The 12,998-nt window shown below is 37.7% G+C and overlaps 1 protein-coding gene across 4 annotated transcripts in view; it reads right to left on the bottom strand.

The window, feature by feature from the left end:
* Positions 1-12,998, bottom strand: part of LOC132404908 (GTP-binding protein Rit2-like) — a 328,089-nt gene that overhangs the window by 277,495 nt on the left and 37,596 nt on the right. The window lies entirely within an intron of this gene.

The raw sequence follows: 12,998 nt of genomic DNA, 5'->3' as shown, positions 1-12,998 counted from the left end.
CCTGCAGTGTACCATAAAACCATTCACATATTATATGAGCACATTGAGGGCGTAGATACATCCATGGATGACATTATTATTTGGGGATTGACTAAACAAGAGCATGGCACCAGGCTTAAAAAGTCATTGAGGCAACACACAAGGCTGAACTTAAATTAAATAAAGAAAAATGTCAGCTAGGAGTGACTGAACGTACCTTTGTGGGTGATATCATCAGCAAAGAGGATGTGCATCCTGAACCATTGAAGGTTTCTGCTATTGAGAACGTGCTAAGACCGCAAAGTAAAAAGTATGTTCAGAGGTCTATGGGAAAGGTTAACTATATGGGAAAAGTTATACTCACTCTCTCGGAACAGCTTGCTCCATTGAGGCAACTAAGGGAAAAGAGAAATGAATGGAATTGGAAACATGAACAGGAAAAGGCATGCCAAAATCTCAAGGAAGTACTCATAAAAAAACCTGTGTTGAAATTTTATGATGTTGAGAGACCCATCAAAATCTCATGTGATGCATCTCAAGTGGGCTTAGGGGAAGTATTACTCTAAAAACATGGCCAGGAATGGTTGGCTACTAGTGGCATATACAACTCAATTATTATCTGATCCAGAAACAAAGTATGCCCAAATTGAAAAAGAATTGCTCAGCATTATGTTTGCTTGTGAGAGATTTCATCAGTTTGTGTCAGGGCAATCTATAGATGTTGAAATGGATCATAAGCTGTTGATTGCATTGTTTAATAAGACTTTAAGCAACTGTCCTTTGCGAATTCAGCGAATGATGATCAAATTGCAAAGATGTGTTAAATGTGTCATACACACCTGGAAAATTCATGTACACGGCTGACACACTTTCCAGAGCTGTGGATCCAACAACAAAAGATAGTCACAGACACTGTTAATATTCAGACATCTGTTGATATGATCATACAGACTGTACCTGTTGCTCCCAAAAAGTTGAAACTGCTGCGTCTTAAGACAGAGAAGGACAAAATCCTCAATCAGGTAATACAAGTGGTGATGGATGGATGGCCAGATAATAAGCATGACAATACCTCAGTAGTACAAGATTATTGGAACCACAGATCAGAACTGTCTGATGTGGATGGGATATTGTACAAAGGTAGTAGAATTGATATACCTAAAAGTCTTCGTAAAGAAATGCTTGATAAAATTCATGAAGGCCACTTAGGCATTGAAAAATGTAAGAGAAGGGCACGGGAAGTGAGGTTTTGACCCAGGATGAATCAATAGATTGCAGAATTGGTACCTTCTTGTCAAATGTACCTTAAATACCAACCTAGCAACCCTACGGAGCCACTGCATCCACATCCGGATCCTCATAGACCTTATCAGAAGGTAGGCGTTGATCTTTTTATAACTAAAAACAAAGACTATCTATTAATAACAGATTACTACTCATTGTATCCTGAAGTGTGTTGTCTGGGCAGAACGACTGAAGAAAATGTAATTACATGCATGAAATCAGTTTTTTCAAAGCATGGTGTACCTGATGAAGTTTTCACAATGGTCCACAATTCAATAGTGAATGCATGAAACATTTTGCTCATGAATGGGGCTTTGTTCATACAACATCTAGTCCATTTTCCCCTCAGTCCAATGGATTAGTTGAGAAATCAGTAGGAATTGTCAAACTGATGCACAAAGCAAAAGATAGTGATAGTTAATAACTCATCTCCTTCTACCTTAGGCCATGAACTTATCAGTCACCCTGGATGAGTTATTAACTGATGAGTTATTAACTTCATACTTTCTGCATAATCACTCAAAGAGTTGACCTGCATGTGTATGTAATGAGAGCTGTATAACTCATCTCCTTCTACATTAGGCCACAAACTTATCAATCATCCCTGCTGTGGACACTTTCTGGAGGTCCAAGATCTGTATGCTCCACGACCGCTGGACTAAGTGTGTAACTGTAGGAGGAGACTATGTTGAAAAATAAATGTGCGAGGTTTTCTAAAATTGACTCCTACCTTAGGCCACAAACTTATCAATCACCCCTCGTAATTTAGAGCAAAGGCTAAAACAATGCAAGGAAATGGTAACAGAGAAAAACTGCTTTCCTTTAAGATATTGTTTTATATATATATTCATTAAATGTGGTAACAATTTAAACTCTCCAAAGGCATAACTACAAAATGTCATGATTTAACAGTCAATCACAGAGAATTTGGTTCAATCTCCATTTTATTCATAATTAAAAGTGCAAGATTGTTTTTTGCTCTGAAGGTACAAGCAATCTCATGGGTAATTAAGCAGTAAAAGGTGAAGCCCAGATTTCAACAAATACTGTTTGCTAGTCTTACTAATATGCTAAGAAGGATCTATAAACAGATCTACTAACTGAACTTGGAAATCCATAAAGTGCTAAGAGCCATCATTAGCAGAGCTGCACACCACTGCTATCTGTCACCTCACCACTTGTCATATCCCTCATTCCTCTCTCACCATCAAGACAGACGATCAAGCCTGACTCAATGAGGTGTATCAATGAACAGATTGTCTATGACTCTAGGAATACTTGAAAATGAGATATGAGCTTGATGAATCTACAAGACATGACTCAACATGCTAAACAGTAAAAGGAGCATTCCTATCACTTCCTGTCATGACTGACAGATGGACAATTAAACAACTTACAGGAGAAGCAGGCCCCATGAATATTCACAGCCACAATAATTGCAGAGTCCAGCACGACTGCAAAAAATAAGGCTAAAATATTTGCACGCATATTCAGTCACTTGATCTCCTCTAGAATCCCCCTGCATACATGTGTTTCTCTTTGGCCAATTCAGTTCAAAGTACCTGATGCCTGAATCCAGCAGAAAACATCCTGCTGTACTGGAGTACTGCAGAACCAGTTGCATCCAAAGATGACTGGCATTTATCCAACAATGCGGAATTCTGTGAAGGCATGGCATGACCATTAAAAAGCAAAGAAAATACAACTGACTAATTACAATCCAGCAACTGCCAGCAATCAGCAAAGTGGTAGCACGTGTAATCAATGGTGCTATCAAGCAGCACTTATTCACTGAAACAGGCTCATCAGTGCTCAGTTTCTATTCCATTACAGTCATTACAACTCATTACAGCCCTATTCCAAATCTGAAAATAAGACGTGAATACCAGTGGTGGTTATTGCTCTTAACTAACATCAAGCTTATTTTCTTGGATGAATTCATCTCTAAGAGCTCTGATAACAGCATCTTCTCCTCTCAGCACTAGACTTTCTTCTGTATTTCTGATATCCAAGTGTGGGACAGGTTTGTCTGCAATCATGGCAGAGTTATGCAAAATGCAGTATATGACCATATATTTGCAAAAGATGATCAGTGCTGTTTGCAAGGCCTGTTGTCAATCTTTCAGATATGTCTGCATTACTTAAGCATGCCAGTAGTTAGCTTCATATGCTCATCGTAGGTAGTTTTGTATTTACAATGGGTTCCTAATAGAATTCATGAGCCGAGACTGAAGAGCAAGACTGCTACATCCAGCATGTGCAAAAACATTCTCAGAATTTTCCTTTGTGAACACACTTTCACAATGAGAAATTAGTTCCAGATATTGCAGAGCAGACTCGAGGGGGCAGCTCTGAAGTCTTCCAGTCTTATAATTCAGATAATTTTCTGATTCCCTAATGTGAAGTTACTGCTGTAATTGCTAAAACATATCTGCTATTCAGATTGAAAAGTTGCCAGACTGACAGAGCTCTTTGGTACTCTCTGTACTGGTAACTTTGCAAACTTGCCAGTTCATCACTAGCTTACTAGTAGTTGGACGGTTGATGATTTATGATGGCTGGCAGCTTATGACAATAGTTGATGAATGAAAGAAAGGTTGACAGGGAACAATATTTCAAGATCTGTGATTTTAAATTACACAATTGGAAACCCAAGAAGACATTTTGCTGCATTAAAATAATGCTTTCTGTTGTTTTGACAGTCAAAATCTTATTACTTCCCATTGCAAAAAGATGTTCATGTGGCCTCTAAACAGGAGACTAATGTTTCCTAAATAAAAAGCTTAGTTTTCAAAGGACCTCAGTATGTACATAGCATCTTTTTAAAACGGAAGAACGTGAGCAGGCAGAAAACAATTTTGTATCTGGACATTTATCCATCTGATCAAGGCTTTATTTTGGTAACTGGTCACATCAAATGCAACAAAAGAAAGATAGAATACAAAAGAATCCATACCACCACAGCGGGTTTTCTGAAGTTTCTTTGCTCAAGTGAACATAACATTGGATGGGATGACTAAGTATGTATATGCATGATATTCTTATCAAAATAATGATATGTATTTTCTATTTTACAATGGGGTTGCTGAGATAGGCTGAAGAATGGCAGATGGTTTTAAATCTGGAAAAGTATGAAGCAATTTATTTTGGAAGTGATTTACTTCTGGTCTGTACAAAGAAAGGGAAACTGTGTACAGAATGCAGGGAGACTTTTAATGATGATTATTATAGTGAAGACCATGATTTCATGGACATTTGGACTATGCATTTTGCAAACCATCAATAAACATTTGTGTTCAATTTATACCAATAGATTGGCAGTCTTCCACTTCTACCAGCTGCCTTTCCTTATTTGGTTAGGCTGCTAGCCTTATCAGCCTCCAAAACTGTAAAAGGAGAGACAAGCAAGGATGCTGCAAGAGAATTAGCAATCATTAGTTTGAGTTGTGACATTCATGGGACTTCTCCACTGAGCTTTGGGTTGGCCAAATGCCTGGAGGCTATTGCATGAGCAGATATGAAAGGGCTGACTGCAGCTATTGGACTATTGCCCATTAACTTCTTAAGAAGTCTCCAGAATTTGTGGTTAGAATGTTTAGTGAAGAGCTTCGACAAGGTCTATCTACTTTTGACATAATTCAAAGGTAAGGGATTCTGATAATATAACATAAGTTACATTGTTGAATTAATGTCTGATTCCCAACATCCTGCATGATGGAATCCTTTTCTGTAAATCCAGAGATGGTCACCCTTGCTTCATTGATTAATAAGCTACAAATGCCACTTATTGGCACGTGGCCAAGTGGTTAAGGTCTAGTGATCGGAAGGTCGCTAGTTTGAGCCTCAGCCAAGGCAGTGTGTTGTGTCCTTGAGCAAGGCACTTAACCACACACTGCTTTGCGACGACACTGGTGCCAAGCTGTATCAGCCCTTGCCCTTCCCCTGGATATCATCGGTGGCGGATAGAGGGGAGACTTGCAGCATGGGCAATTGCCAGTCTCCCATACAACCCTGCCCAGGGCTGCGCCCTGGAAACTTTCCAAGGCGCAAATCCATGGTCTCTCAAGACGGATGCCTATATATAAATAATGCCACTCACACTGTTTTAGAAATATGTGTTGTATAGCCATAGTAAATTATCCTCAGTCTACCTCACTTTTTTAAAAATATACAGTATTTCTGTTTTTGCACATTTTTAAAAAATCTATTCAATATACACAATTGATTTACTTGTTTATTTATTATTATTCTGTTTTATTTTGTTTATTTTTTTTCTCTCTGCTAGATTATGTATTGCATTGAAATGTTGCTGCTAAGTTTACAAATTTCACGTTACATGCCGGTGATAATAAACCTGATTTTGATCCATTTTGAATTAGACTATTAGAAGCTTCAGAGTCCCTACTGGAGGAGAAGGCAGTTCTCTAATTCATTTTACATGAGACTATATGAAATAGAGTACAGTACAGAAGCAAAACTATTAAACATAACTGATCTAAGCTAATGGTAATGCTACACAGCACCTTCCACTTACCTCTCTTCCTCTAACCCTATCAGCATAATCATCCAGTTGATGTGGTCTTACATTGATTCTACAATGTTAATATTCTTGCACGGATTTATTGAGCATGCCTGCAGGAAAATGAATCTCAGGGTTATATACGGTGACGTATATGTACTTTGATGATATGTTTACTTCGAACTTTCCTGGTACTCTCTGAATTAATTTAGCTATTATAGCCAACTATTCATGTTTACATCAGGTTCCTGTAATTATTAAAGCTGGTAATGAAAATGCAAAGCAATATTTACTGTAACATACTGCAAAAATTTCGAAGGTGTAAGCTTAGTATTTACTACAATATTCCAATTAAAATATGTTTGGGTCTTTGATCAACATCAATTAGCTTTATGCACAGCTGACACCAGGTTCACGTGAATTTGCCAAATGATCTTCAGAGGCGTAATGTTCTCATGAACTAAATTACTCCAAATGTATTGAAAGCAAGTCTTGGAAGCAGAGCTGATTTCAGGATCAGCAGGGAGTCATCGTAATATTACTCATGTGTATTAAGTTGACAGAACTTTATGTTAAGCCTTTGTATTTCTTCACATAATTATTATAGTAGTTTCAGGTTGAAAAAGAGCTAAGTACAAAGGATAAAGAATATCAGGATAAATCATTGGTGATGAGTGTCATATCCTTAAGTACAAGGTGAAATCAGCAAATGAAGATTTAATTGCTATATCAAAATTGCATTTTATGAAGTAGCAGATGGTTGCTATACAAAATACAAAGGAGTTACTATGCTTTATAGCTACTATGAACAACATTTGGCTTTAATGTTTTCAAAAGGCTGATCTTTGTCCTGAACCATCTACAGTAAATACTGCTGGTGAAAAACAGACCAAGAGGTAGACAGACACTACATGCAGCTAGCCTAATTTGCTATCCACTGGACTATTAGTCAGTAAGCTGAATAAGCACCGTTTGGACATGAGATCTTACTGATTTTGCCACTCAGTTGTTCCAATAATCTCTAGTCACAAAATCTGGAAAATCTATCCTGACAGGTTACTAATTAGAACACATTCTACTACTCTGCTGCAGTGGTCATTCATTCAAGATGTAGTAGGTTTTTCACTATTAGCTGAAAAGTCTCTCTGCGGCAAGCAGAGGCTTTCTGTCTTGGTTTTTAATATTCTTCATGTGTATTAAGTTGACAGAACTTCATATTTTATAGCTCTTCACATAATTATTGTAGCAATGCTTCAGGTTGTAATGTACTTGGGACCAAAGACACCCTGCTGGAAATGAAATCAGCTCTACTTGCAAGTCTTGCCTTCAATAAATCTGCAATAATTTGGTCCATGAGAACACTGTGCCTCTGAAGATATGTCATTATTTGTCAGATTCAAATAAACTAGCCGCTGCTATACCAATGCTGATTGAAGTTGATCAAAGACCCAAACATGTTTGAACTCGGATATATCAGAAAACACGAAGGTTATACTTTGGAAATTACTACTGTTACTGGTTTGCATTTTCTTCATGAACCTTAATAAGACCAGCTACCAGACATAAAAAGAACAATTTCTTGTTAGACAAGCTCTTAGTAAATAGGTATATTATTGTGGAAATTAAGCTAACTAGTGTAAGCCAATATTTTGCTGAGAGTTAAATTACAATACTGAAGAAAACCAAATGGGATAAGGCTCTTCTATCGGTACCAATATGCCACAGCAGCTGTTAACTTAATTCAGGATCAGAATTATTGATCACTATTACATGGAAACGTACAGTGAAATGTGTCGTTTCTGTTAATAATAATGACCTCCTGGGCCACCACACATTCCAGCATGAACTTGGAATACACACAATGAACAACACAGTGCACTTTAACTCTCTTAGCTTTTTTCCACATAACATAGTGGGCTCTTTATGAGCTGAAAATAATAGTAACATCGTCAGCACCACCTTCACATCAACCTGCACCTAGCCTACCTGAAATTTGGGGAGACATGCAATGAAGTACAGTATTTTGGACTCCAGGGCCACTTCCATTTTGGCTTAATTAACAACCTTAAAGCCATCCTCTTGCTGATGTTTAAATATCTTCGTGTATGCTTTCTATATAGTCAAAAAAGAACAGGATCCTTCTTGTGCAACAAGAAATCCCCAGATCTTTCCAGACCTGACCTTCCCTCCTTCATCTTCTTATGGCACAACTACCTGTTAGTTCCTTTCATTACCCCCTTTTGCTAAATTCCCCAGAGTTGCCTATTTTCCCCCTTACTTTGCCACTCACCAACCACCAAAGGTTTCTCTCAGAACATGTGAAATTAAATTAATGTGAAATAATCTAATGAGGCCCAGGGTTTAAATTGACCTAATCCATTCATCGACCTAGTTCAGAATCAGTTTGGTTCATTTTGTCAGCAGAGGGAGCTTTTGCCATCGTCCTGGCAGTGGTCTGGGATGAAGATGCTGCAAAAAGTTGTAAGCTCAGCCAGCTTCATCACGGGCACCAGCCTTCCCGACATCGAGGATGCCTTAAAATGTGATGCCTCAGAAAGACGACATACACATTTAGGGACCACCATCACCAGGATGTGCCCCTTTCTCACTGCTACCATTAAGAAAAGGTACAACAGCTTGAAGGCACACACTCTACATTTCAGAAACAAGTTCTTCCACTCTCCATCAGATTTCTGAATGGACAATGAACCTGTATACAACACCTCACTATTTTTTAAGATCTCTTCCTGCACCTTACTTAATTTTAATTTTTTATACACTATACAGTAGATTCCAGTTAACTGAGTCACATCAGGACCAGTACATTTTGGCCAATTAAGTGTCTGCTCCGGTTAGCTGAAGTTTCATGGGAATAATTATAAAGGTATAAAAAAGACAAACTGAGTAACAAGTATTTAAATGAAAGGGTACAAATGAGAACATTATCAGTAGTACTACAGTACTATAAAGCTGTGTATCTATTCCTAATAATTAACAACTGGGGAATTTATCCAGAACATACAATGAACAAAATCAGTGCAGACACCTAGTGTAAATAATGGACTGCTTTCATGCAATGTTATTGATGAATGCATCTTCCAAATCTTCATTTTCATTGTAACATTCAACACGACGGTCGAAACCTTCAAATTCTTCATAGTTCCTAACTTGTTAAAGTAGTGTTTAATGGTCAAGCAAGTGCATGCTTATAACACTAGTTAGAAATTGTTCAGCAACATTCTCCTGCCCTACTTAAGTGGCATACTGTTCAAGTAATCAATGGAAATCCAGGCAATTTAAAGTCATCCAAAATAAGCAGCTGGTCCAATTAACTGATGGCCTAATTAACAGCAATCCACTGTACTATTATTGTAATTTATAGTTTTTTAAGATTATGTATTTGCCATTTACTGTTGCGACAAAACAACTAATTTCACATTTGCCAGTGATAGTAAACTTGATTCTGTATTTGTCTTCTAGCCCCCATTTTGCCCCTTGCCTCAGATTAAAATCAAGGCATTTGAATTTCTTTCTTTTTGCTTGCCCCACACTTTATATTCCCTCCTCTCTATTCCCCACTCAGACTGCCTATTCTTCTCACCTGCCTATTACTTCCCCGAGTCCACTCCTCCTTCCCTTTCACCTATTGTCTACTCTCCTCTCCTATCAAATTATTTCTTCTCCAGCCCTTGACCCTCCCATTCACCTGGCTTCACCTATTACCTTCCAGCAAGCCTCTTCCCCCTCCCCTACCTTTTTGTTCAGGCATCTCCGCCCCCCCCCCCCCACCTCAGTCCTGAAGTAAGGTCTCACCTCAAAACATTGACTGTTTACTCTTTTCCATAGATGCTGCCTGGCCAGCTGAGTTCCTCCAGTGTTTTGTGTGTGTTGTATTTTATATGTAACCTCTTTTTGAATATTTAAGCACCTCTGTTTTTAAATGATATTACAGTCTTTTTTGTTTCATAATTAAGTATGGTTAAGCATTCTGTTCTGGAAAACTTTGGAAAAGAACATTAATTTCCTCTTTTATCTCTTCAGTGATAAACAACATCACTTTGCCTTATACAGGTTGAGTGCTCCTTATCTGAAATTCCAAAATCTGAAAACCTCCGAAATCTGATTTTTTTTTAATGCTGTCATGATGTCACAAATGGAAAATTCCACAAGACACTGGGAAGGATCCCAGGAGATGCACAGACAGTTCTGAGAAGTGACCTCACATATGTAATGAACAGAAATTAATGAAATATAGAAAATAAAAACTGCCTAAAGTTAAAAGTGAAGATCCTGATCATGTATTGTCAGTGTCAGAATGAACATATGCTGCTTAACAGTATGCTGATAATGAAACAAGCAAAGATCATTCACAAGGAACTGAACATTGAAGGCAACTGTGAAAACCTACCAGGCTGGTTGCAGAAATTTAAGAAAAGGCATGACATTAAATTTTGAAGTGCCTACTGACCATAAAAAATTAGCATCAAAACAAGTTTATGATGCTGATTTTTTTTACCCTATATAACAGCATTAAATTTTCAGCATCACTGATGAAAATCTAATATAAGAACAAGCCCACAATGTTGGTTGTTTTTATACCTTACATAAAACCTTTAAGAAGGTAAAATCCAAATACTGTGCACTGTAACACCACATCCTAGGCGGAGACTGAAATCTGTTTGCTGTTTGTTGTTGTTCAACAGCTGATACAGGAATTCTCCTGGTGCTCCTGTGAAGCTTTTGTTAACCTGCACACATTATATTTTCATTGTATTAATGGTATGTCATAATTCTTAGTGTTAAGTACATATGTGTGATGAACAAGTGTAAAACAAAGGTTGCTTAGTGGTAGCACATAAATACAGAGTCAAAAATGTTGGCAATCCCAAGCCATTTCATTATGTATTCCAAAATCCCAAAAAAAATCTAAAATCCAAAACACTTTTGGCCCCAAGCATTTTGGTTAAGGTGTATTCAACCTTTAATATAAACAATCTTCCTGTACTCTCTTCTTCAATACATGCAATTTTCTTTTAAATCCACTAGATCTCTACATAATTTTTGCTTTCAGTTCCATATCTCCCTTCCATTCGTCAGAAGAATTCTTGCAAGTTTCATCCCCTGATTTATTTTTAGATGTCCTCAGAGCACTAACATTTTATCCCTTTTCTCCACTGGAGGCACTGATATGAGGTAACTAATTAACAGCCTTGCCATTTCCTCAGGTTCAAATCTACCATGGCAAGTTCTGAGAATGATTATTAATATATCTAATCAATTGTGGGCTAATAACAGAACAATCTTTATGGCAACTACCAGATTGACAATATGCTAACCTCTGTACTTCTGAGCCTTACTCTGGCAACAATGATGGCACAAATTCTCAACAATTTTTTGCTGCATTTCAATTTCATTCTGTATTATTTTCTTGCAACTAAATGAATTAAAGAAACAGTTGGCTGTGTTTCTCATGAAAAAGATGCAAAAGAACAGGAAGAAACAAACATGGCATTGAATGTAAAACAAAATGTTAGATGATTCAAGATATTATGTGAAAATATATTTAACTAGTTGGAACAAACTTAAGTTTAAGAACATTGCAAAGAAAACACTCTGGTGTTGGGAGTCATAGCTTAAGAAAAGGACAATGTTGGAGATTTTAGAGGTAAATAGTCCCTGCCCAAGCACAGGAATTCATCAGTGCATTGCCATCTCAGCTCCCTCCACCACTAGGAAAGAAAATCTGAAATAAGAAGATAAGCTAGCCAATAACATAAAAAACTGTAGCAAACATTTTCTTCAGATTTATAAAGAGTAAATGGGAGGTGAGAGTGGATATTGGATGCATGTAAAATGACATAGAAGAGATAGTAATGAGGGACAAAGAATTGGCAGATGTACTTAAGAAGTTTTTTGCATCAGTGGCACCAAGAGTATGCCAGAGATTTGAGAGTATCAGGGTGCAGAAGTGAGTGCAGTTGCTATTACTAAGGAGAAGGTGCTTGGGAAGCCGTAAGGCCTGAAGTCACCTGGACTGGATAGACTACACCCCAAGGTTCTGAAAGAGGTAACACAAGAGATTGTGGAGGCATTAGTAATAATCTTTCAATAATCACTAAATTCTGGATTGCTTCAAGAAGACTGAAAATTACAAATATCACTCTACATTTTAAGAAGAGAGGAAGGTAAAAGAAAGGAAATTATAGGCAAATTAACCCGACTTCAGTGGTTGGAAAGATATTGAAAGCCATTATTAAGGATGAGTTTTGGGCTGCTTGTAGCCACATGATAAAATAGGCCAAAGTCTGTATGGTTTCCTGAAAAGCAAATCTTTCCTGCAAAACCTGTTGAAATTCCTTGAGGAAATAATAGAAAAGATAGGCAAAGGATAATCAGTAGATGTTGTTTACTTGAATTTTCAGAAGACCGTTGACAAGGTGCCACACATGAGGCTGCCGAACAAGAGTCCATGGTATTACAGAAAAGATACTAGCATGGAGAGAAGATTGACTGACTAGCAGGAGGCAAATCGTGGGAATTAAGTGAGCCTTTGCTAGTTGACTGCCAGTGTCTAGTGATGTTCTGCAGAGGTCAGTGCTGTGACTACTTTTCATGTTAGACCGCATAACAATGAGCTGGATGACAGAATTGATGAAATATTGACTGGCCTGAACAGTGGACGGAGAGGGGATATTTCTGACAGTAGGGGAGTCTAGGAGCAGAGAGTACAGCCTCAGAATAAAGGGACGTCTATTTACAATATAAACGAGAAGGAATTTCTTAAGCCAAAGGGTATTAAATCTGTGGAAATCATTGCCACAGACAGCAGCAGAAGACAAGTCAATGGGTTTAAGTAAAGTGGAAGTCGATAGGTTCATGATTAGTGGGAATGTCAAAATTTACAGGAAAAAGGCAGAATTGGGTTGAGCAGGATAATAAATCAGACATGATGAAATGGTGGTGAAAACTCAAAGGGCTGAATGACCATTTAGGCTCCTATATCTTACGGTCTTATGATCACCATTGATCAGAAATCCCACTAGTACAGCCACATAAGCAAGGAGGCTATCAATTCAGATTATACCATGGAAAGTGACTCATTTCCCAACACCCAAGGCTTCACCACATCTATAACTGATGTGATAGAACACACTCCACTTGTCTGAATAAGAGCAGGCCCAACAATACTAATGATGTTTGACACCATAATGCAATT

This window comes from Hypanus sabinus, chromosome 14 (genome assembly GCF_030144855.1).
Source record: "Hypanus sabinus isolate sHypSab1 chromosome 14, sHypSab1.hap1, whole genome shotgun sequence".
Taxonomy (NCBI): domain Eukaryota; kingdom Metazoa; phylum Chordata; class Chondrichthyes; order Myliobatiformes; family Dasyatidae; genus Hypanus; species Hypanus sabinus.
Note: the sequence above shows the minus strand (reverse complement) of the source record. Positions and strands in the feature narration are given on the sequence as shown.